At 31.5% G+C, this 22,452-nt stretch overlaps 1 long non-coding RNA gene across 1 annotated transcript; it reads left to right on the top strand.

Moving 5' to 3' along the window:
- Positions 1–815: 815 nt before the first annotated feature.
- Positions 816–19,922, top strand: LOC145327799 (uncharacterized). The gene is made up of 6 exons (XR_013882246.1): positions 816–913; positions 2,116–2,174; positions 15,409–15,458; positions 15,832–15,881; positions 18,394–18,476; positions 18,748–19,922. It is a non-coding gene; the product is annotated as an uncharacterized LOC145327799 (long non-coding RNA).
- The last annotated feature ends 2,530 nt before the right edge of the window (positions 19,923–22,452 follow it).

The raw sequence follows: 22,452 nt of genomic DNA, 5'->3' as shown, positions 1-22,452 counted from the left end.
TTTTAGCTTACATTAGTTTCATTAAGTTTCAAATTTAAATAATTAGTAGTAAGAGTATATCATTTGTAATTAACAAGACAAATTTAACAAGGATCTAAAGGGATAAGACAATGGTCGATAAATTGATACACAAAAATATTCCTTCTTCATATTAAAACAAGTGGTTTAAACGTTCGAACACGCAACTTAATGAATCAACCAATGAAATTCACTAAAGTCTCCAAAGTTGTTAAGCCTACAAATAAGAAAAAGTTATTATATAACTTTGGGGACTAGTGTTATAAACAGCCCAATGTCCCCTCCCTCCCTAGTAAAAAAGAATTTAGGATTATTTTGCTGTTTTGTGATATCACTATTGTCTTGTAGAACTCAGGTGTTAGCTAATAGTCTGCATACATTCACACATAATAAAAAAAAGCAAATATAAGCTGAGCATATCTTGTAAGCAAAAGTTGATGCAAACTATAAAAATACTATATTGTTATCAATTTTAGAAAATTAAAACATGTTTTTCATTTTAATATCAATTTACAAGCATTAAAAACTTAATGAACAAAAATTAAAAAGAAACAACTATGTTTATTAAAAGGCACCAAATTAAAGCAACAATTAGTCAAAATATAGAACACTATAGCATATGATGAAAATGAGAAAAGGTAAATTATAACTTTAATCTACATACATTGTTAAAATCGGACAAATGGACGTACAGATCTTACAATATAGAGTAGTTTCGCAAAAAAATATTAAAAATAAATAAATTCCTTTTTTTGGTAGTTTTGAGTGTACACCCAAAGAAACAGGGGGAAAATATAATTCTGGTCAAAAAGTAGTTTTGTTTCTATCATTACTTTGGCAACTTTGTTTTTTATGTTATAAACAAGTGATTCAGTATTTACAGTTATTACACAAGGAATATTAGTTATTCATTAGTTATTATAATAACATTTATTTAAGTAAAAAAAAACAGCTGAAATCAAGAAAAATGTATTTATTTTTATTTGTTGTTTATGCCTGACCCTGGCATCAGCCTATTATTTGGACAAATAGTGCTGCTTAAGCTACTCTTTAACTATGGTCGGTCAGTCCATCCTTAAGATCTTATTTTTCTAGTTTAGACCATTATGGCATGAAATAGCATTGGCAACAATGCTGCTCCAGAACTGATTTTAGCCACTTTCCTATACGTACATATATTTTGCGGGGTTTTTACAATACTTGAATGCTTGTGTCACTGACAACCACATAAACTTTTTAAGCTTGCGTTCTCTCTCTTTACCCATTTCCTTTTACTCTTCCCTTGTGTCTCAACCATGACACTTTGGTTGAGTGTGACTTCCGAATTAGCGGGAAGTTCTAGAGATCTTGTTGACGTACACACAAACCCCCAATACCAGGAACCATCAAGTTTCAACAGCAGGTTTGATTATAGATTTATTGAGGCAACTATTTCAAAGTCCTGAAATTACAAAATCAATTAATACAAAATTCCAGTTTTTATAACCACGTAATCTTAATTGCTTTTTAAAATCATTTTTTTTTCTACGGTTAAGAATCTTTGGAAACTTTGGCTTTAAAGGAAAATTATTTGGTTTAATAAATCATTGTTAAATGCAAAAATAAAAGCACATAAAAAATTACTAAAACATAATAATTAATCATAATAAAGTTTCATGTTCAGCTGGCTAAAGCCTTTTAAACTAAATATAATCGTCCTATACACCATTCCATTTAAATAAAATTAACAAATTCTACCTGAAGTTCTTATGGTTTCAAGCCCCTGGTATACTAGGGTCGTTCACGCACTATGAGACCAATGATAGGCCCAACTTTGTTCTCCGAAATCTTCACACACTCACATATCATTCAAAAGTAACGAACGTGGACGCATCAAAATATAAACAATCCATGCCGCGTCTCTTTAGAAAAGGAAAGTCAAACAAGACGACATTTGCGCTTAATTTGGGATAATGAATAAGGAATTAATTTCGATCTTGATAAACACAAAGCTTCCTGCCTTCTTCATTATACAAAAAAATATTAATTTTAATGGATGGACCTAATTATTCTTGTTATTTATTAAACTAATGAATATACAATATTAAATGAAATTAGATGTTGTTAAATTTTGTTCCTCGAAGGTTTAATGTAACCTTATTTTTATTATTTATCAGGTAAATAACATTATTGTAGCACAGCTACTCTTAAATTATTGTATGTACGTTCTATCTTTCGTTACGAGGAATTAAGTAAATGTGTGCTTCTTCTCGTGCATTTAAAATAGTAAAAACAATATCTATATTCAAATGATGCCTTCTTATTTAGAGAGAGAAGGGACAATGGGCTGTTTATTACACTAGTCCCTAAAGTTTTATAATAACGTTTTCTTATTCATTGACCTAACAAATTTGGGGACTTCAGTGAGTTTTGATTGGTTCGTTCAAACGTTTCAACCACTACTTTGAATCTACAAAAAGGGTAATTTTTTGTTTATCATTGGGGATGTACATCAATTTATAGGCCATTGTCTTATCACTGATCTTTATTTTTAATTGATATTTAATAATAATCAATCATATATAGTTTAACGACATATTTACAAAACATTTTGTTTATACTTGGTTGCTCTTAATGACTTTCTTATTTGTAAGCTTTGCATCTATTAATGTTGTTTTAAATCTTTAAATTCACATTGGAATGTGCTATTCAAATTATCGATTGATTTTACTTTTTAAAATTTATTTTTATTTTTCATTCGATTTTCCTATCCTTTTTCCTAAGGCAGTAAACTTGTCTTAACCACTGTCAATTTTAATTTCATTTTTATAACAGAGACCAAACTTATACAGAGATTTAAAATGCTGCAAAAAATATAATTCAGAGTGGCTTCGAAACTGATTAATATCCGCAGATTAGGACCAGTTCCCAGCCATACTGAAAAATCATGTATAGCATCGTAGTACACACTATTTTCCACTTAAAATAATAGTTGGTTTGGTCTTTCGGCCCCTGGAGGCTAACAAAACTGGTTTTGTTTCTATCGTTTTACTGCATTGCATATAACATGACATTCCCAAATAGTAGAAGTTAAACAAAATAAGACATTGTAATGTAAGTTACAAAAGGCTGAAATATGAAAGCTTTTGATAATATTATTTAATACAGTACAGATTGATTAATTCTTAGAGCCCTCCATATATACCATACCTGGAATTTAACTGGTATCCAAAGTTTTATATACACTTTCTTTCATTCATTTGATTAGAAACTTTGTGAACCATTTTCTAAATAGCATTGCCATAACTTTCCATCCTACAGAAGGGGTATAACAATAGTCTATCATCTTCAAGGATGAAAATCAATTTATCACTCTTTGTCTAATTCCTTGAGATCCCTGATTTTTCAAATACTAAGTTTTGTTTAAATGCAAGAGCACGATGTATAATTCTGACTTGCAGTAAAGCAACTTTTTGAAAGAACAATGCCAACACATTTTCTCTGAGAAGAAACAACAAAATTAATTTCTGTGAAAATTTTATTATTTTCCGTTGTTGTTAAAATAATAATGATAATAAAGTTGTTTTGTTTATTAAAGCATAACATTTAAGATTAACAAGGATGACAACAACATAAAAGCAAAGCTTAATAAATTAGATGGTCAAACAAACAAGCATTCATAAACATTGGATTCTTATATTTTAAGTAGAGATCTAAAGGGATAAGAAAATGGCCGATGAATTGATGTACATCCCCAATGATGATATACAGAGTTACTTCTTCTGTAGATAACAATTAGTGGTTGAAACGTTTAGACACTCAACTTGAACCAACCAACCAAATTTTAAAATTGATTAGTCAACGAACAAGAAAACGTTATGTAAAACTTTGGGGACTAGTGTAATAAAAAGACTGATGTTCCCTCCCTACCTGTTTATACTAATTTATGGAGTGAGAGAATATAATGACTCTTCGTCCCAGGAATTATCATTAAAGAAATAATCAGATGATTCTATAATTCAAAAAGTTGATAAGAAAATACTTAAAGTATATACTGACTTTTTTGGGATGATCATAGCGTTGTTACGCTTGCTAATTTATACCTTATTGATAAAAGAATCACGTGTCTGGACAAAGTGTCTCAAAAATCAGCCATGTGACGTCATAAAATAGAGGGAGATGAGAGGAGAAGTGGGAAAAAAAACTAAAAAAGATGGATAATCCCTCCTTTTCATGATGTCATAAGGCTGATTTTTTTAGACACTTTGTCCAGCTACATAATCACTTGCAGAATTTGAGAGCGATAAGACAATTAAAGCAATTCTTTACACAAAGACTAGCGGACGGACAGACCTGCCATAATTGTTAAAAACTTTTCCTTTATTAATGATTGTTTGCATAAGAATTTTTAATAAAAATCTTTTTCTTGATTTTTTCATGTTTTTGGCATTCAAACAATAAATTCTAAGGCGTATAATTTTTCCTTTTGAAATAAATTATATCATTAATTTAAAAATGTTTCTGGTTTAAAAAAAAAAAGATTTTTTTTTTGTAGCTACTCTATGCCTATTGTTTGTCCGTACGTCCATCCAATTGTCAGAGAAATACATTTAACAGTTTTTATAAATCTGAGGTGGATTCTTAAAAGAATTTTTGCCCCACTAATCGCTTAGTGGGGCAAAATTGTTTTCGTGATAAATCCACCAAAATCACATAAGATTTTATTTAATTGTTGTAGATTTTTTATGTGATTTTGGAGGATTTTTCACGAAAACAATTTTGCCCAACTAAGCGATTAGTGGGGAATCCACCTCTGGTGTTTTTTTACATATCAAACGCCAAAAAGTTGAGGGTTACCACAAAATAAGTTCCGTGAAGGATAACCACTACTTCCTTAGAAAATTCAATAGAGGAGCATTTTCACTACACTCCCCCCCCCAAAAAAAAAAAAAAATATAGGAGGTTTGGAGGTTTTTACCCAAACCCATAATAAAAAAATAGAGATGTCTGTAATTGTCGCTAGTTTATTTGAATGGGAATGTTACAATAATATATATTTATCGCATCGTATTATATAAAGTTTTCCGCAGATAATAAATGAAAAATCAAAAGATAAACTCCAGAATTGTTGGCCTCGTTTTTTCAATATGGTTATGAACTGGTTCTAATTTAGTGGTGTCTTAACCTCTTTTCGAGGAAGCTTTGTGTTTATCAAGTTCGAAATTAATTCCTTATCATTATCCTAAAACTAAGCGCAAATGTCGTCTTTTTTGGCTTTCCTTTCATAATGTGACGCGGCATGGATTGTTTATATATTTTGATGCGCACGTTCGTTACTTTTGAATGAGATATGAGTGTGTGAAGATTTCGGAGAAGAAAATTGGGCCTATCATTGGTCTCATAGTGTGTGAACGACCCTAGTATACCAGGGATTTGAAACCATAAGAACTTCAGGTAGAATTTGTTAATTTTATTAGGAAGAATGGTGTATAGGACGATTATGTAGTTTTAAAAAGGCTTTAGCCAGCTAAGCATGAAACTTAATTATGATTAATATATGTTTTAGTAATTTTTATGTGCCTTTATTTTTGCATTTAACAATGATTTATTAAACCAAATAATTTTCCTTTAAAGCCAAAGTTTCCAAAGATTCTTAATCGTAGAGAAAAATGATTTTTAAAAAGCAATTAAGATTACGTGGTTATAAATAACTGGAATTATGAACTAATTGATTTTGTAATTTCAGGACTTTGAAATAATTTCATCAATAAATCTATATTCAAACCTGCTGTTGAAACTTGATGGTTCCTGGTATTGGGGGTTTGTATGTTCGCCAACAGATCTCGAGAACTTCCCGCTAATTCGGAAGTCATACTCAACCAAAGTGTCATGGTTGAGACAAGTGGAAATTAATCAATTACGAAGCCATACTGAAAATGAAATTATTGGAATAGTAAAACATAATTTTTGTCACTGTATTAAAATATGTAATATTTGAGAACTTAAAGCAGGAGTAATTTAAGTTATCCTTTAATTTCTCCATAAATAATGATATTTAAGTAAGTCAAGGAATAAAATTAATTTGTGGGAATTCTTATTAATTCAAAAATATATTCACACAACTACACCATCAGGTGTGCAGATAAAATTGTTAATTCAATTAATAGCAAAAAAACGTTTGAAAGACAATGGACTATTCGCATTTTATAGGGAAAATTAGATATTACTGCGAAAATGTAAATTATGATATTTACTTCATTTTTTAAGAATAATGCATAATTGTGATCATAATGTCAAGTTAATATCAACCAAATTATATTTGCAATGACTGGTCGATAATATTTTAGCTAAGGACCTTTTTAAAAGAAACAAAAGCTTGAATTATTAAGGTTATATTTTATTATATAATAAAGATAGTGGCTGCGCCTTTAGCATTAGGGGCCTCAGTATTCGAAGAATGAAAAAATAGCCTAAAATTATCCCAATACTTGAATTTTGAAATAGCATAATACCACTCTGGGATCCCCAAATTGGTGAATTTAATCAGTAGTCATCGTAACCTTGCTTATTTATAATATAAGATATCCCAAACTAAACTTTATAATTCAAATAAAAACTTTAAACAAATATTTTTGTAATATCTTGAAAACTCCTGATTTTCACATAGTTACATCTACATAAGGTCATTATGATTATTAAAATTATTCTAGAATTTCATAATTTTACTTCATCCTTCCGTTTCAATTTTCTATTCAATTTTCCTTTTGGAATTACTAGTGGCTACGCCCCCCCCCCCCCACCCCCGGAGAGGCCTCTAGGGGCAACAAAGGGGGGAGGGGGATTCGAAGAAAAGTGTAAAGATATTCAGGTATTTTTTCCAGGAGCGATTTATCTTGGGAGGATGGTGGTACCCTCCCCAACTAAGCTATATGTACTGTAAAAGAGAACTTTATCGGTTCAGCAGTTAACGCGATCCATCAGTGCACAGCACACAAAAAGATAGACACACATCTTGTTACTTTAATATAAGGATAATCATATTTGATTATTCATGATGAAACTAGAACAAATATCTTCCTAGAATTTTATTATCTTAGAAATAATTCTCATATTTGCAATGAAAACCTATAAATACAATTCCTATAAAGCTAAAAAAAATAGAAGACTTTTATCAAATCTTGATTTGGTCGTACAAATTAGCTATGTTTAAAATTTTCCACAAATGATCAAACTATTGTCATTTGTCTCATCTCTTAAGGCAACGACAAAATTTTATACAAAGTTTTTGAGCAATATTAAAGTTATAGAATAGATTCGCTTCTATAAACTTATTCAATGTTTATTTAGTTAACTTTCTTTTGAATAAATTATTGAACAAATTTGAATTTCCTTGTTTATCATAGGATCTTAAATTATTATTAGAAGAGCAAGCACTTTCTCTACTAAATAATTATAACTTAAGACTTTTAATTCTTAAGTGGCTGTTCTTTGTGATAATTTAGCTCAATTATTGTTTGTTCGTCCGTCTATTTAAATACTAAGCTTTGCTTTTATAGATGTTTTCATTCTTGTTTTGAAATTTTTTATATAGTAAAAATATTCATTGATAGAATTGTAGATTTCAATGTTTTCCCAAGCCTTTGGCAAGCAGTCATGGACCAAGGGATAGATAAATATTCAATATTAATGGTTCGGCTTTGTGATATAATAGCAAATAATTCTTCTTTATATATATATTGACGTATGTACAAAGGTGATATTATTACATATGTATATGTTAAAGAAAATGTCATATTCTGTGATTTATTGGCAATAACTTTTAAAAATATACATAGTTTGAATACTGATTTATCACATACTACCTTTCCAGGGAGTAAGGGAGGGGACAATGGGCAGTTAATTCAATTTTATAGTTGTGACCCTTTAAGGTTGTAAACCCAGATATTTCCAGATAAAACAAGTATTTGCAATATAGCAACCTTTAGTGGAAATTTTTGACTTTTTGAATTGTTTTTAATTCGAAATGCACTATCCTTAAACTGATGCTTTACTACAAGCCTTTGATTCTAGAGATCAAAACCCTTGTTTACAATTCGTTTCCATAATTGTTATTATTTAAACTTCGGACAATTAAGGAAACATACCATTTTACTTTTACAACATCTTCTACCCAAATTTTTTTATTGTATTTATGAAAAAGCTTAGACATGAAAAAGCCTTTAAATAATTATATTACAAAACTTACTAAAACAATTACCTTCCTACAGAACTTTTAACTCAAGTTATTTCATTTAACGAAATAAAAATGAGATACCTTGCGTCAAAATTTCATACTACATAAATAAAATAGTTGAGAACATAAGTAAATCTTAATTTTAAAGATCTTAAGGTATAAGTAACATATCTTAGGATAACTGGTAGCTGCGCTCCTAGCATCCAGGACAGAAAAATAAAATAACACCATCTTGAGATTTTAATGATAAACAAACCTTGAACAACTCAGGACTTCGTGAATTTTCCCTAAAATTTTGAAATTAATCGGATCATTAATTACAGAAATATTAAGCTAAAGACAAAAAACTTTTGCCTTTACATTAAATCAATAAGAAACATCTAACATGTCTAAAGTAACAAAAAGAGCTAACCGTTACGGACGTACAAATGTGCGGGACCTAATTATAGGAAGGCTTTGCTCATAATAACTAATAATCTTAATATAATTTCTTTCTACAACGCACTAATCGGAATGAATTAACATTAAACAAGAATTATATATAAAAATTGTAATGATTCAATTTACAAAATAATTTTCAAAATCAAAATATTCTGTCTGCTTGTTATTGTTTATCTTTTTGTTGACGCGCTAGTTTGCCGCGAGATTATGCATGATTTTGCGTGACGTCATTCATAATTGGTCCCCAAGATTGGTTAGAAACTGCTAAATTCTTGAATGTTCCCTTTAAGCCAGTCCCCAAAGTCTGAGACTCCTAAAAATTGAATATTCGATCCATTGTCCCCTCCCTTACTCCCTGCTACCTTTCGCTTTAAAATCGTAAATAAAATAATTAAATTAAGGTTCCTCATTTGTATCTAATTACTTTCCTGCAACTTTCATGGTCGAATCATGTAAACAATTTCAAATGCCATTACTAAAATATCCACTTTATTCCTGTGAAATTGAAGGGTCATAATTTTACACTAATCAAGGTCTCTCTTTCCGATTTAAACTTGTAAGTATACCAGGGATCTTAAAGGATAAGACAATTGACGATAAGCTAAATTACCCCCTTGATGTAGAGTAAACACTAGTTGTTAGGAACCAATCAATCAAAATTTTTTTTAAAAAGTACCCAAAGTTTTTAAGTCAAAAATAAAATAATACATGGTTATAAACTTTGATCACCAGTGTTATTTACATTGTAATGTCCCTTCCCTCCTTGATGTATACACTAATGTTCACACAACAATTTTCTTTATAAACCTATACTTTATTTGTTTACATTAGACAAATGAGAATTTTAGTGTGTTCAGAAAGCACCCTTTCTTTTCATAGAGGGTTGATCTTACTTCTGCCAATGTAAAGCAGGCTAGATACCCTTCTCCCCAACCGAAATAATTGCTACAGGACCAGTAGGTTTATTCCTTGAGAAGAACAACCTAATTTGTTCAGCGGTTAGCGAAATCCTGGGCCTCAGACGGACAGAAAGACGGTCAGATAGACAGACAGGCGGATAGATAGAGTAGAACAACAGACAGACAGAAGAACTGACGTACACACATTGTGTTACTTTGTATTATATACAGACACAATTAACTTTGTTACTAGAGGATAGGTAAACAGGGCCAAACATATAATGGCTAAAACCTCCTAGACCAGTACATAGCTCTAATGAAAATCATAAATGTAAAAGCTAATATTTCTCCTTAACTTAAATAACTAATCCTCTTCCAAACCACTTAATTATATATTACAAAACTATGGTTTCAACTTATGTGTTAATTTTAAATCTTCTGCTTATTAGAAGCGCAGCTATAATATATTAATGGTCCGTCAGTCCGTTTGTTTAGTTATTTAAAATTTATATAAATTGGTGCTTCCCACAATGTACCTGTTGAGCACTGATAATCCCTCCACCCTTATTTACAAAATAGATTAAAAAGGAAGGGGGGGGGGGTAGACTTTTTTTCCTATTCCTAACCCCTGCGGAAGACCTAACCCTGCAGGGCCTATATCCTTTTGTACACTAACCCTATATGCTCTCTTTAAAGAATTTAATTTTATTTTTGTAATTTTCTATAATTTTATACATTAAACAAAAAAAAATAATTTAAAACTCCAAAATTGGATAACTTTTGTTTTACATAATTTCAGTAATTTATAGGAAAATTGGTGTTTTAAGTATTATGAAAAGAATTATAATTTTATGTATTTTTTCTGTGATCTATTATGCAATGATTTAATGCTTAAAAAAAGAAATTAGACATGTATTCAGAGAATTAATGGCAGAAATGGTAATTTCCCTCTAAATGGTTAGAGGGCACAGGACTTACCAGCCCCTCTCCTTTAGGATTGTATCGAATATGAATTGACATAAGCCAACCTTAAGTAAAATACAAACACTCGAAAAAATACCCCGTGGATCTTAATCGATAAGACAATGACAAAGAAAATTGTTTGCAAGTTTTTAACCAACCAATAAAGAATCAATATAATAACCAAAGCTTTTGAGCCAACCAATGATTTACTGTGTTGATATATAAAACTTAGTGTACCAGTATAATTTACAGTTCAATTTGCCCTCCCTCCCTGTCTCTTTACAAAACAACTAGTTTTCAGAAAATTCATCTCCCTCCTCTCTCTGCATTTATATAGTCCATAATTGGTAAATGCAATAAGATAGTTTGGGGTAATTACACCAAAAATAATAATCTACTTTTTTTTACAGATTTATTTATAGTTTTAAGATTATACAATATATATCTCTATCTTTTATAGCATCTGCGAGAATGTTTTTTTTTACGTAACTCTATAAGATAAATAAAGAGACTTAAGAGTAGCAAATAAAAATGCAAAAAAAGACATACCTAATCAAATTTCTTTTTGCTTTTTTATATTTTGCTACAAAATCCCCAGAACTATAGCAAAGAATGAGTGGGCGAAAGATGTATAAAGTGGGACTCAGATTTTTTTTAAAACCATGAAATTGGCATCAGTAACTGATTTGTTACCCATAGAAGTAGTGCAGCTTCTATATAATATACCAGCGGCTATACCCCTAAAGACCATTAGGGGCGATTGAGGGAAAGAGAGTCGGAACTCTACTTTAAAAAAAAGGATGAGGGGGTATTTTTTCCAAGGATGATTTCACTTGTAACAAACATACACAGACACACACATAACCTGTTACTTTTATATTACGTCATTAAATTCTATTAGAAATTATATGCTTTTAAAAATTGACATTCTTGTTTTAAAATGTGTTTATCTTTCTCATATTGGCAATATGCAATATGGGGCTTTCCTTCAAAGTGCACGTCAAGCACTGAATCCCCAACCCCACCCATCACTTACTTTTGAAATAAATTGAAAAAAAGGGGTGAAGGGAGTTGAGTTTTTTTTCTTTGCCTTGCTGGTGGCCTTAACCCGGCATACCCCTTACCTTTAGTGCCCTTACCTTAAGGGAGCAAAAATATCTCTCCTTTCCCCTTATTTTCAATATATATATGAAAAAGGGGATGCTCAACTGTTTCTGTGCTCAACAAGGTACTTTGAGGTAAAATGCCTGCAATATTAATAATTCTTTGTTCTCTAATTTAAAATGTAGCATGGAGATAAACATAGAAAATAAGTAAAGCTAATAAAGAATCTTTACTGTTAAGAAGAAATTACGTTACTTTTGTAGTTTTGAGAATGACAGATTTCTGTAGATAGAAAGACTAGACAATCGGTCTAAGATTTACAAAGAAGCTTTGCAATGGAGCTAAACAGGTTTTGGGCTATTTTCTTGTCTTAATTCCCTAACCTCCATCTCTCAAGGGAATTAAGCACATCAAAGGGCTATCATGGTATAAAAAAAATAGAAAGCTTCCCTGAAAAGAAAAATCAGTTGGATCAAATTTTCGAGATTTCCAGCTTCAAACCAATAACATCTTATTACTTTAAGATATAGAATACTTCAGCAATTTATGAAAACAACTAGCGGCTACGCCCCTAGAGGCCTCTAGGGGCACTTGAGGAGGAGAGAGTCGAATTTGATAATTCAATTTCTTATTTTAGATTTTAAAAGAAAAAGTTTTAAAAAAATTACGTTTGATGCTTATTTTTCGTTGAACTCTCTTTCTAAAATTGGTAATTTTTAAAAAATTTAATTTCTCTGGGGAGGGTGGTGGTACCCTCCCCCAAAATAGTTATAAACCTTCCCGGGACATATGAGAATCTACCCTGTTAAGGAGAACCCAATCGGTTCAGCGGTTAGCGAGATCCTTCGGTACACACAGACACACAGACAGACACACAGACAGACACACAGACAGACAAACATCCTGTTACTTTAGTATAAGGATTACCACATGAAAAATCAATAATTAAAATCTTTAAAAAAAACAGGAAATAGTAACTTTTTAGCAAACATTAACAATTTAAAAAGCTTGCCAAGAGTAATATTTTACATAACAATTACAAATTGTTTTTTCTGTGATATTTTTCAAGATCTAAACTTTTCTATAATTAAGGTTGGTTCGTCTATACGAAACGGGTAACTCTTATCGTTAATTTAGGTATGTTAGAATTGTTCTATCGATTTCAAACTTTGCATGATAATTCCTCTAACAGTTAAGTACGATTTAAAAAGCGTAGCAACTCTATATTTGTTACCACAAAAGTTCGCCTGTCCATTTAGAACGTGCTGATATTTTAACTTCTATGAGAACAAATTTTTTATATTTCATAATTACCAAAGTCACCTTCAAATTTGGAATAATGATTCCTATGACAACAATATTACAATCAAGCTATCTCCATAATCGTAAATATGTAAGTATGTTCTTAAACAGTATCCTGTATTTAACAAATTCATATACAATTTTGTTTAGACTTCAAAACTAATATTCTTCTCTAAAAGTTCTGATACATAATATACAAGTGTTTTTTCCAAGCGTCTTCGTGTTTATGGATGTTTTCATCCTTGTTTATATTTTTTCTAGCCATCTGCTTTCTAATGAAAAACAACAGAGAGTAAAATTTCATGTTTAGATTAATAACAAATAAAGAAATCAAAATATCCCGTTTAATTTGGTTTGAACCCACCTCAAAAAAAAATGTAACTTTTAAAACGGAAATTAAAATTGGTTGACCCACCCTTTACCTCAAATGACCCTAGAGGCCTCTAGGGATGGGGGTGGACATAGCCACTAGTGAGGATAAAAAGGGATAAATATTATGTAGGTAAATTTCAACCACTTTTTGTACTTAATGCAGAAGTGTCGATATAAACCATTGTAATTGTAAGTTTTCAATTATGACATCGTATGAGTCTTTATTGGGAAATTATTTTAATTTTCCCAGGAGGAGAATTTTGTGGTTTTTAACATTTCTTTTATTTTAACATTTTCCCTTCTTTAGAAGTTAACAAGGATAAAGATATCAAGAAAGTGAAGATTAATTGTAATAACCATTAAACATTGCTTAACTAGGGTGTACGATATAGAGGTACTAAAGTCAGTGCTTAGCTTATAATATTGTGCCTAATTGCCTGAAGAATCATCATTACAATATAGAATCAAATTATTGAACAAATAGTTGAAATAAATTATTGTTGTAATAATTTCTTATTGAAAGTCTGAAATCGATGCAACGATTCTAACGAGCCTGATTTAATCATCAGAGTTACACGTTGAAAGGACGGATAAACCTAAATGTAGACAAACTTTGTTGTTCTACAAAGTCATGCTATAGAGGTAGAGCTTGAAACTAAAAGAAAGCACAATTACTTAATTACAAAAAGTCATTTAATTATGTTGTAATTGTAATTTTTGTTTTTTAACGTAAAAAAGACCTTTTATGGTACAAAGTAGAACGATATCAATCCTTTAAGATCTCACTAGCCGCAGGTGTTTTTAAAGGAGCAGTAGTATTTTTTTTATCTTTTTATAAAATATATTGAATATGATGGTTTGTTACCGGCCTTTTTTTTCTATTTCATTTTCATTTAGACCAAACTTAACATATTCTCAATTTATCTGTAGTACAAAGAAGAAATTTTTCTTTCTATCCTCCCTGCCGTCCCCTAAGATCCTATTAACCACTGAACCTATTTGATTGTGTTTTAAAAAAAATGATATGAACTAAGCCACTTTTAATTATTACTGGCTAACGATATCAGTAGACGCAAATAATCTTTTAACTCTATATGAATAAAGGCTATGTCCTTTAAGATTACTATGCAAGTTGCACTTTAAAAGAAACTCAATAAAAACAACAAATTTATTCTAGACTAAAAAGCCTCATAAAAAAGTAGCTAAAACATTATAAAATATTCATTTAAAAATAGCCTTTTGTTTTTCGTGTAAAAAAATACCTATATGGCAAAATATAATCATAATTCTTTACAAATCTTAATTATTTAAACTCTTTATCAGAACCATTTGCAGTTTTGGCTGCACATATTTTACTGATGAATATATTGTATGACTATTATTACACTTCACTTTTATCCACACTGCAAAAAGATATTCATATTTGTGAATCTTCCATTAAAAGATTTGGTAGTTTACCTCGAATTACATCTGGACCACATGCAATGTTAAATGTCAAAATATGGATGTTTTTCAGTTGTATAAATGACAAAAAAAAACTCCTGGCTGGAGAAAAACACAATTTTCACATTTTTAACAGTGTACTAATTTGAAGACATGAAATAAGTCAATTTACCACTCAGATAAATTAGAAACTTATAATTAAAGATATGCAGTTGGAATTATTCAGGGTAAAGTTATGGAAAATTTAAATTAAAATCATTAGTAAGTGTTATTTTTAAGTCTATTTAATTTAATGATAATAATCAAATGCAACTTCAAAATAATTTGGTAAATTTTTATTGCGTCCGTCTACTTTCTTTTCAAATTTGCCGATAAAATTGACCAATCATGTGTCTTCTTTGTAAAAGTTTAACCAATGATAGGCTAATATTTTTATATAGAAACTCGTATTTGGTTTAGTTTAGCGGCAAATTCATAAATCAAAGTTGTTTTATTAGAGTAAGTTTTGTGGCGTTCACAGGTTTTTGCCTGAGGAACTAATGCCTTGAGGGGATGAAAAGGGAAATGCAGGCCCTACCAATTTTTTGCACACTTTTGGCCAATTGGTGTTTTGGAGGTTTTTATTTGAAATTTTTCTTATAGATTTTATTTTAGTTTGATATCTGTTTATGGACAAGAAACAATAGAAGATTTAAAAGATGAAGGTATATCATTTTAGACATTTTTTAATGGAACAGCGTTTCAGTATTAATCATAGGCATTGAGAGGCACTTAAGGGAATGCGGGGATAGTTCACCATTTACTTTGAATTTTAGTTTTAAGCAGAAATGTAAAAACTTAAGGGGAGGTTATTTATCTTGGGTAAAAGGTTATACCTACATTTTTCTTCACCTATAAGAAGGTTCAAGGTAAATGAGAAACATATCACAACAGTTTATCGATTATCCAGATAATTCGTTACAGAAACACAGACACCTTGTTACTTTTTTTACAAGTATTATGCCTGTGGATTATGGAATTAACCCTAAACTTTGATACCAAATTAAAGATTGAATTAAATTTTTTATTTAATTTTAGAGGAAGAAGTTAAGGAAGAAATCAGTTTTACAAACACAAAAGAATTTAGGGTAAGTAAAAATACGTAGCTACTCTATATCATAGTTTGAAGAAACCCTATACATGATCATCCATTTCCTAACTTACTTGGTCCATTGGTGCGTCTATCAGTCATTCTACAGAAATGTTAATATTAGATTATAAATTAGACTTTCGTTATTTTTCAAACAAATGAATTTTTGAATTAATAATTGCATATCTGCTCTTTAAATCAGTTTGTCCGTTCATTTGTCTTATGCTTCGCTTCTTGATGTTGTCATATTAATAATATTCCAATTTACACAATAAATGTCTTGACTGTTGTTCAAGTTACAGAGTAGCTTCGCTACTGAAAGCTGTACTATAATTCAGGTAGGAAGGGAGAGCGATTGGGCTGCTTAATTCACTAATCCCCAAAGTATTATAATATTCGTTGGCTTAACAAGTTTGTGGACTTTTTTTTATTTTTATTGGTTGGTTCAGTAAGTCGAGTTTCCAAACGTTTCATCAGCCACTAATTGTAATCTATCGAATAAGCAATTCTGTGTATCATAATTGGGGATGTATATTTATTTATCGGCCATTGTCTTATCCCTTTGGATCCCTGACTGTAATGTAATTACGCAACCCAACACACGAAGTTTACGGTGTCAATGAACAATTAGACTTTACTTTTTTAGGGACAAACGGGATAAGGCAGTTGCCGATATATTGATGTACATCTCTAGTGATGATACAAAAATTAACCCTTCTGTAGATTAAAATTAGTGGTTGAACCCAGGGGCGTCCAAGCTTTTTATTTTGGAGGGGTAAATACCCCCTCCTAAATGGTTGGGGGTGCTACGGCACCCCCAAGGTAGGAGTAAATTTTAAAGAGGGGGGGGGGGTAAATTAAAAAATATTTTTTTTTTTTTTTGGGGGGGGGGGTAATCACCACTTTTCTCCCCCCCCCCTTGGACGCCCTTGAACCGTTTGAACACTCAACTTAATTAATCAACCAATCAAAATTCACTAAAGTCTCCAAAGATTTTTTGACAACTAATAATAAAACGTTATTATAAAACTTTGGGGACTAGTGTAATAAACAGCCCATAGGCCTCTCTCACTCTGGTCTTTTTCACATGTTTGGAAGGATAAATTTACAAAAGTAAAGATGCAATAAAGCAATTTTTTTAATGCTTATTCAATTTAAGTTTTATATCTTTCCACTTGCCTACAAAAAAAAAACACATATCGACTGTCGAAATATTTTAGAGAAGCCTTTTTATAAAAAAAACAAGGATGACAACATCCATAAAAGCGAAGCAATGAAACGGTAGAACAAAGGGACATTAACACTTATATAGTGTCAGAAATGAATATTCAGAATGTAAATGTATAAGAGTCGAAGCAAAATTGTAAGTAAATTTGTTGAAAAACTGCTTGATACAGAATAATGTTTATGGACATACTTACATTTTTAGGACTTGATTATAAAGTTGCTTTGCTTATAGCATTATACTTTTATGTCCTAGGAATCAACACACCAAAAATCAGATCAATCGGATGATTAGATCACATAAAAATTTGTTGTTAAAAAGTAAAAAAAAAATCAACATATTTAAAATGGACGTACAGACTTTCTTGTAAGGATTATAGAGTTGCTACGCTCTCTAAATCGTACCTAACTACTAAAGTAATCACCATGCAAAGTTTGAAATCGATAAGACAATTCTAACATGCCTGAATTAACGAAAAAAGCTATCCGTTTGTGACGGACGGACGGACCGACCCTAATTATAGAAAAGTGTCGCTTTTAAAAATACTTGCGTAGTTTTCTTTTTTATTGATGCATGTCAACTGCACCTTTAATTAGACAATTACAAATATATCTATCTATCTTTTTATCAATCTATTAATCTATTCATTTAGGCATTGACTTTTCTATTTATTTACATATTTATTCATCCACCTATTCATCTTTTCATCCAGCATATTTAACCAAACATTCAATTCACCCGTTTAATAAATATATTCGTACATTGCGTATTTAATTTATCATCCATCAATCGAATACAATTATATACCCATTTATCAATCTATACTTTTAATCAATCAAAAATCCGTCCATCCATTCATCCTTCCATCTATCCGTCCAATCACTCTCTAACGAACTACCCTACCCATGCATGTAAATTGCAGCTTTAATTAGAATATTACTTAACTCGCTATTTATTTATCTATCCATTGAATTAAAAACTAAATAAAGTATCCATATTGAAACAATATCTATAATACAAAGTAGAACGCTGTCTGTCTGCCCGTCTGTCTCTCTGAAGCTTAAGATCTCGGAAACCGCTAAACTCTTCAGGGAATATACCTACTGGTAAAGGGTGGAGTAGCAAAATTTTAGGGCGTAGTCTGCAGCATGAGATGTATCAATCTATTGTATTCTTATTCACATATCTATCTATCTAGGCTGTAATGGGCGGAGTAGCCGAATTTTAGGGCGGAGTTTTCAGCATGGGATCTATCTATTGTATTCTTATTCACATATTTATCTAGGCTGTAATGGGCGGAGTAGCCGGATTTTGGGGCGGAGTCTTCAGCATGGGATCTATCTATCTTCTTATGGTATTCGCTAAACGGTCAGTTACTAAAAATATTTTAAAATTTGGTAATTCTTGAAGTATTAAGTGTTTTTGTAGATTTCAAACATATGGGATAGTTTCACATAAGTCCCAGGTTGTTTTTAGGATAGTCTGGGGTTTGGAGATCTTGGGCTATTTTTCTAACTCTCCCTTTATACAGAGCCCATAGAAACTAGGGGCGTAGCCATCAGTTCTATAATAAATTATATAAAATATAAAGGTTGCGTGATAATTATTAAATTTGAAAACTAATTTGTTATTGTTTCAGAGTGTTTAACCCCGAAGAAGCAGAGAAGGGCAGCGAATAATCAAAATAAACATTTACAAAATTATTTACCTTATTTTGAATTTAGATTTTAACAAATAATTGTTTATAATATAGTATGTAAACCAAGAGTTAGACCTAAATTGTAATACCTTTTTAAAAATTTCATAATTAAAATACAAGAAAAAAATTATAATGAACGAGATTTTAGTAATTTGGACCCCCCCCCCCCTAAAGTTGCGGATATAAAAAAAAATTTTGATAGAAATGTATTTTAGTGCTTATTTTAGGTTAGGTAAGATTAGAAGTACCACAAATGGATTGGGCCCTACATGCCAACATGGTTATGCTAAAAATGATTTTTTTTTCTTCAATAGTTAAAAATATATGGCGGTCTGTGGTTCAAAAATAGTATATAGTGAAAGCACCCAAATTGTAAATATTTAATAAAATGTTTTGATATTGTACCCTTAAAAAAAAACCCTATTGTTATGAGGTGGAATCATTTAGGAATACAGTATACACGTTATTGGGCCTCAGAATTGGTTCATGTAAGACTATTAAGGATCCTGATCCTAAAATAATTACCCTACCCAAATCAAGCACTAAACCTCGTATAAAATAATCTTACTAATTCAAAATTTAAGGTACAATGCCTAATTTTAATACTTCAAACTTAAGGTCATAAAAAATGTATTATGTCACTCGAAAAGCCCTTGGTGTTGCTTATTTATTGGCCGATTTTGTAGTAAAAGTCTGGGAGCAAGGAAACATTGGACTGTAAATTACACTGTCACCAAAAGTTTTATAACTCGTTTGCTGTTTCAAAAACTATGTGTTTTTATTGGATCTAGAAGTGTCTAGGTAAGCTTTTCAACAAATAATTTTAATATACAGAAGATATAATTTTTTTTCATTATTGGAAATGTATTTCAATCCCATATCCAATGTCTTATCCCCTAAGGCATAAAACCTAACTTGTTTGAGACTTCTTTTATTTAACGTTCAGGTTTCTAAACTCGAAAATAAACCAATCCTAAGGTACCTATATCGTGTATGGTATACCCAAGTGAAGATAATTGAAAACAAATGTTGATTCCTCCTCTTTTCTAAGCTGTGATCATGTACAGAAAAATTATATGCTCATTTTTTCATATTCAGTAAATGTAGAAAACGAATTTTTTTGTTAATCATTTTCTAAAAAGCTAAGCTTTTCTAATTTATGTTTTCCGTCCGTCCATAATTGATAGCTTTAATCGTTGATAAAGCATTTATTAAAATTCTCTTTAATATAATACTATACATAAATTTTACAGGATAAAACTGGTTCTAATCCAGCGGAAATTAGCCGGATTAGATGCCATGCTATAAAACCATTCTCTCTCTTTCGTTGGATTCAAAACTTTGGGGGACTCTTACATCTTGATTGGGTTGTACAAAATAACAATTTTCAAATTTTTCACCAATATTTTTTTGTTTTGATTTTGTATTTAATAATTTGATTTGTTTATCAATTTATCTTGTGTGTCCCTTAAGATCCCTTAAATTATCTTGTTACTGAATATTAGAAGAACTCACCAGTTTGAACCAATTATTTGACTTGCTTTTCTCTGTATCAGTGGACCAGTTATTAATTGGTTCATATTCATTTCTTTTCTGCCATTTTAACATTCTTTCTGATCAATACAATATTTTAGATTTCTAAAATTGACGGAAAAATTATTTTTATACAGAAGTAATTGGAAGAATTATTCATTCATTAAAATTTAAGATGAAACAAGAAGGTCTAGGGCTACGCCACTAGAATCAAGTGAGCCCTAATTCACCATAATTTTTTCTCAGTTTAACAACTTGTGACAATTTCTCTGTTAGTTTTTGACCTAGAAATAGTCAGTTTTAATCATGCTGTTTATAAGATATTATTTAATACACTGACATAATAATTCACACACACACACTCAATCCTTTTAATCCATTGTACACAACAGGGTAAGTGGTAAGTGGTGCTTTCCCTCAAAGCACCTAGTATACCTCTCCCCCATTATTTTTAATTATTCGTGTAGAGTCCGGAACCTTTATGGACCTCAAGAATTTGCTGACTAGACATTTCAAAGCTGGGCTAAGGATACGAAGTGGGTCAATAGGTATATGTCTCCTTCTTACCCTGCTTATGAAGGTTGGCCACACAACATACTGGTCACAGCTGTTGAGCTTTTCAGAGTGGGCCGCTAATCACAACTTGCAAATTTTACCATCTATTCCACCATTCCCTACTGGCTATGGCTTGGACAGTCTAATTTCAATTAAGCAGCTAAACACACACCTGCAAGTGTGTCACTTTGGTAACAGCGCAGGAGGTAAAAATGCGAAATACTCACTCTGGCAACCCCTCACCTCCACTCTTGAACAGCATGGTGCTGTTGACAGTTCCATTCCTTCCCCCCCAATTTGCGTACAGGAGGTGGGGGGAATGTACGCACGCTGTGAAGGGCAATTTTCAGTAGGATGTGAAGGAGACTGGAGCCACGGAATACCCAGGAACATTGAGGAGACCTTCCTCGTATCCTTATTACAGTCTGTGTCAGCTGCCCATATTGATCTGAACCCAGCAGCTCCAGCAGTTCTAATCCCAAGTAAGGAATCCTTATTGGCTGGGCTCAGATCTGGCACCAGATTAGACATAAACAGTGGCAGGAACATCTACATGCTTGGTAGCTCTATAATGCAACAGACGAAACCATTTCTGCATGAGCTCTGCATCAACAAAGGAGTACAAGTTGTCTCCTGCTGCAAAGGAGGAGATTTTTTGAGCTACTTCTGGAACCAAGATCACTCCTTCCTAGCTGCTGGTAAGGAAGACGACATTCTTTTCTTACATTACCTGGGCAATTACATGCTCAATAAGGACAACTTCTGGATGGATATGTTACACAACGGCAAGAGAGTGTTCCATCTGACCCATCCAACAATCCTGACAGACCAGCAAATGGACAAGTTGATCCAAGATACAAATAAGCTGACTATCTATCTAGCACAGCACTTCAAGGGAAGGGTGTTCATCCTAGGACCCTTCCCAAGACACATCTCTCAATGCTGTGGTTTACAAGAACACTCTGTGCTAGATAGTGAAAATCAGAGAATATCCATGACTGGTTATACCAACTTCCTCAACCAATTTCTACAGTCAAGCCTGATCCTACCTGACAGATGCGAGTTCCTGGTTTACCAGAACATTTTCGGTAAGAACTTTGACAAACATAGCCTAGCTGATGGAGTTCACCTTACAGCCTCAGCCTATAAAGCATGCGCCAACTTTTTCCTGGGAGCTTTTCAGCGGAAACCGAGAAGACAAGCTGATATTACCTTGAAGATGCCAACCTTCAACAGCTATCTAACCGCCAAGGGACTGCTGACCAAGAATAACACCGACAACAAAGAACCAATGGAAAGTGCCATTGATGATGCCATCAATCTAGCAAAATAAACTATTGTAATCTTTTTTATAACCTGATTTTATTCGTGCTTTTATTCATTATCCTGATATCTTTCTTTTAAATTATTTATATATTTTAATAATAAAGTTTTAATAATAATAATAATAATTGTTTTTAAAATAAATTGAAAATAATGTAGATGGTTGTATTATTATTGTGATATGGTTAAACCTCCCGGCGGCGGTGCAAGCGATAACACACAAAGGTGTAGAAA

The sequence above is a fragment of the Acartia tonsa genome, chromosome 9 (genome assembly GCF_053477335.1).
Source record: "Acartia tonsa isolate MP-2025a chromosome 9, ASM5347733v1, whole genome shotgun sequence".
Classification (NCBI taxonomy): Eukaryota; Metazoa; Arthropoda; class Copepoda; order Calanoida; family Acartiidae; genus Acartia; species Acartia tonsa.
The sequence above is the reverse complement of the archived record's forward strand: the minus strand, read 5'-3'. Positions and strand labels throughout refer to the sequence as shown.